The sequence below is a fragment of the Platichthys flesus genome, chromosome 7, assembly GCF_949316205.1.
Source record: "Platichthys flesus chromosome 7, fPlaFle2.1, whole genome shotgun sequence".
In the NCBI taxonomy this organism is placed as follows: domain Eukaryota; kingdom Metazoa; phylum Chordata; class Actinopteri; order Pleuronectiformes; family Pleuronectidae; genus Platichthys; species Platichthys flesus.
This window is the reverse complement of record NC_084951.1, coordinates 9,725,503-9,730,552: the sequence shown is the minus strand read 5'-3', so window position 1 is coordinate 9,730,552 and position 5,050 is coordinate 9,725,503.

Below are 5,050 nucleotides of genomic sequence, written 5' to 3'. Positions count from 1 at the left end.
TATTTTACAGCACTTCACAATATCTTTAGAGGAGGTTTGGGTTGGATGTAGAGTGCATAAAATAAAAGCCGGACCTCACTCTTGTGAGTAACAGTCCTATTGGTCTTTTTCGGAGGGCCCTGGCAAACCAGTTCATCATTGTTGTTATCATTATAAGCTTTTAGGACCGTTTAAACAAGCAGTTACCCTGTGTGTTTGAACAAATACAGCAGAGATCAGTAGTTGTGCTCAACCAAGCTAAACACATCCTGGACCAGTCTTACTGTCCAACACACAAAGATGAAACTGATGAGCCTCATGAGTCCTAAAAAGAAAGAAAAAAAGGAAAATGTGATTTTGACTGTGAAAATAAATATGCCATATTTACAGTATAACATAATATGTAAGCAAATAGCATCAGGAAACAAGTTAAAATCATGGTCAGCTTTCTTTTTCATGTTAGTTTTTCCTCAGTGTGTAATTAGATGGTCAGTGCCGTCTTGTATACTCCCTTGTGTCCCTTACCATTTCTCTCTATTGATGGTCCTGCCAGGGGCCACGTGTGGATTAATGGTTATAGGTTAGTGACCTGTGAACAGCCTCTTCTCCTTCACTTCAGTTCTTTGGATCGAGGCAAAACAACAAATAGGCTTACATAAGAGAAACACACCTTCTACCAATCTAAGGATTTTTGTCAAAAAAATCTTTCAATAAACCTTGATTTGCTGAGAATCTGATCATTCGAATGGATTGGAATAATTTTCTATCTATATCCGTGTCAATGTTACCGAGATTACAAAACTTAGATTAGATGACAGATACAGGAATTTAATTTAAAGATTCCCTCCACAATTTGTCCCTCTCCCTTCTTCTTCCAACGCTGGCTGCCCTCGCACCAGTGGGACATCAGTTTCTGGTCTGGTTCTCTCTGTCCTATTCCATGAACAGATGGGGGAAGAGAATCATCTATGACACTTAATCAATGCCAATCGGAGCTGCAGTGACAGGCATCATGTCATCTCTGTCCAGAGATGACAAATAATCAGCATGAAGTGGCCGTGTTGTCCCTGAAGCTATACTGCTGATCTTCAGACAGCCAGGAATAGTGCACATACACACGTAAACTCACACAAATACAGATTAATCATCTTAATAACAGGTGAATAAATCACGTCAAAAACATGTATGGCAAGCAAAACCCTTTAAACTTAAGATATCCAAACTATGTACCAAAATACCATTAATATTATAGCCATTATTAACAACCATTTTTCAGTTTTTTATGTCTACAGCTCCTCCACCTTACCTTACTCTCTTTAGAACCTATATTTACTTGATGTCTTCTTTCTCACATTGTTTATGTATTTATTTGCTTTGTATTTTTAATTTAAAGGAAAACTTTTTTCTAGAGTCCAGATCCGATTAAGCAGAAAATAATAGAGGCCAAACATATATATGGAAAACGATATCGTTAGAGATGGGCAAAGGCACATTTAAAACTAAAATTTGACTGTTTATGGACACGTTGCTAGGGAGAGGACCAGAGGAGTTGAGGCCGACTGGAAGAGAGACAAGAAACAATTCAAGAGGAACTAAATGTAAATGAGGAGAAAAGAGAAAAACAGCTGCAGCAGTGTGATTCATCTGGAGCCCTCGTCGTTCAGAGCAGGTGGATAATTCCACTGCTCAGTGTGAGCACGTTCCTACTGGGAGATCTGATTGGACCAGAGGGTAGAGGTCTCTGGTTTGTGACTGTGTACCCTCTGTTTGCAAGACTGTGTTCGTTGGTGTCTGAACACATCAACATATTTATATGGGGGCATCTTTTTTTAGGTTAGGTTGGTATGTATGTGCGCTGGTGATGGAGGTGTGTGTTCCACGTGGTGCATTGTATTGGGGGCATTGGGTCAAATCCTGCACAAATATCACCCTGCAGCTGCACACACACCCACGCACAGACACACACTGCTAGGGCTGCTGTGTAGAAGGGATGTCAACGTCAGACATAGATAATGGTCTTTTAGATGGAGGCCAGGACCAACTGATGCAAGGAAAATCCTGCCACTCAGCATCTGATTAAACACAAACACTGTTATGATCTTGTGCTGGAGTGAGCACTTTGCTACAATCTCGGCTTAGCATGTGGCTAAAAACAAATGAGCAGCCATACCAGCAGAGGGTCACCCTGTCCTTCCACATCTCACTCACCACTCGAGCCAATAACAGGGGTCGCTGCAATATAAATGAGGCTTCTCCTGTTGAAGTGCTCTTGAGCAAAACACTGGAGCTCAGAAATGGCAGAGTGAAGACTGACCTAGATATTGTGTGGATGCAGAGTATGCAAAAAAGTGTGTTATTTTTTATAGAGGTTGACTCAGCATACTTTTAGTCAGGGTCAACACACACACGTATTGAGGGGAAATCAGAGCAGCTGGGGGTGGAGGGGGTGAGTCACACATTGAAGGACAGATGACAATGACCTAAACACACTGTGTGTGCGTGTGAGTGTGTGAGTGTACCTCTACAACTTCCACTTCGAGGTGACAAATTTGGATTTGGTTGGATATCATATGGTTTATTAGCTCACATGAAGTGACTTTGTTAGGCTTTCACAGAGCAAGGACCCAATCGCAGACCAGGATGCAAAAATACTTCTTTATTTCAAAAGAAGGAAAACCAAGGATCCAAAAAAGGCAAAAACTTACAAGAGCAAAAAACAGAAAATCCCAAAAGGGAAAAACAAAGAGGCTCCAAAACCAGAGAGTCAAAAACCAAACAGATAATAAAGCTCCAAAAGTTGCAGTATCCTTTGCATAGATTCTTCGCAGTGAAAAAATGATGAGACAATCCGACAGGGCACAAAAGAAAGACTGGGCTTAAATAGAAGGGCTAACAAAGACAAGACACAGGTGAACAAATCAGGCAAACACTCAGGGTGACGATAGGGAACAGGTGAGGGAGAAAAAGAGCAGGAAGCAGTAGAGGGCGGAGTCTCAGGACAATAACAAAACACACATGGCCTGACAACATAAACACAACAAGCACATGACATAAAAAACACAAGCAGGAAGCACAAGGGGAAATGTCTTAAATCACAGGGTCTTAACAGACTTTGTATGCACCTTAAAATCATACAACTCATAAAGAGAAGTCTAGTCAAAACTCCTTTGTACCTGAGCCTATATGCTGATGAAACTGCCACTGAAACATCCTCAAAGCTCTCTTTCAAGTGGCTGCTTTTTGAGAGCGAGCGTTTGAAAGTTTGAATTGCCAAGATGTCAGGTACTATTGCATCAGCAAAGCAAACATTTATTTTTGAAACTTCTTATTTGCCGATGGTGAGGATGAGACTCTCTAAGTAAAGTAAATTAGTCACAACTCATTTGGGAGAGTCATTATTTTGTTCTCATGCTTCAGTTCTTAATGTGGGGTTAAGTTTCTGAATCACAGTCCACAACAGAAATTATCCACAGCTTCTGATTTTAGGCCAGTGTGTGTGTGTGTGGCTGTGCCTGAGGAGCTTTGAGAGGGCTGAAAATAAAAGCACGTCACAGGTACAGTTTGTGTTTTTTTTTCTGTTTCTGTTGTGTTCTCAGCAACAGCAGCAGCAGGAGCAGTCATGTCTGACCCTGTCACCTCTGTGCGAGCTTCACTCTCAGAGTTGCTCTTTCAAAAGACGGAGCTTGTGTTTTTGTCTAAATGTCAACACGGCGTCGGCTCTGTTCTGGGGAGGCAGTGATGCTCTTTCCAAACAACCACGTGCACACTCACGCACGCACACAAATACACATGCAGTCACAAGCAGGCAAGACTGTGCTCACATATCCCAGCATTCAGGCACCAGGACACAGCATAAACACACTGAATGGAAATGCACACACACACACAGGCACAGATATCATAGCCGCAAAGCATTTCTCCGCCAGTTTCATGAGGCAGAACTAATTCACTGTACACTTTTGGAGTCCGCCTCTCTTTTTCCTCCTCCCCCTCCTCCCCCTTCTCCCCTCCTCCTCCTCCTCCTCTCCTCATTGCCTCATCCTCCTATCATCTCTCTTTTCTAATTCACTAATAGCCTTATCGTCTGCCTCTTCCTCTCTCTTTCACTCTGACATTTTGCATGCGCCTCTGCTGGCTCTCTGATTACTTATTTTTCCCCCGTTCTCTCTCCCTCCTTTTCTCTTTAAATAATACATTCTTTGAAGAATTTTCATAATAAAGTTCAGAAAACAAAGATACATTAATTTTAACACAGGGTATGTTTAAAGAGAGTAGCACAAGACCTTAATGACCATGGGTTTGTTGCTGCTCAGGTTCAGTATAATTTGACACGGAAATGGCTGCCATAAATCAGAACATTTATTAAAAGAGAGCCTAATTCACCACCCCATATTTGTCAATGTGTAATATACCAATTAGCTCAGTTTACCAAGCCTTAAACTGAGGTACAATCTCTATCTTGCTGTCTCGCATTGGAAGGGAAAACCCAAAATATTCCAATCATCAGAAACTACATTCTTCTTTCTTTCTGTCGTCCTACTTTTTTCCTGACACCTCATATCTCTTCATCCTCATATTTAATCTTTTCTTTCTTTCAATCGTGTTTTTTGTCTTTTACCAACTTCATACCCAATTTCTTCTTTAACGTGTAGGAGTTAGTGGTTTTCCACAGACGCCCAACCTGGCACCAAATTAAATTAACAAACCAACCATAAAAATAATGAAACTATAGACCTGTATATAAAGATGGATGGCATGATTACGCAACGAAAGTGGGGCCAAAGCATCTTGATCTCCTCCTAGTGGCTGGCTGTAGTACAGGTCATAAGCCTTGCTCACTCCATGTTAATGGCAACCTAGTATTAAGTAGTTAGCTTATATAAATATAGAGCCAACTTGTTGTGGTGAAGAACTGGAAGACTTCTCGTCTCCTCTCGTCTCCTCTCGTCTCCTCTCGTCTCCTCTTTTCTCCTCTCCTCTCCTCTCCTCACCCATTCCTTGTCAAACTTTTCTTTACTCTAACATCCTCCCTAGCATCTGTCTGATCGTGTCTTTTTTCTTTCACCGCGGG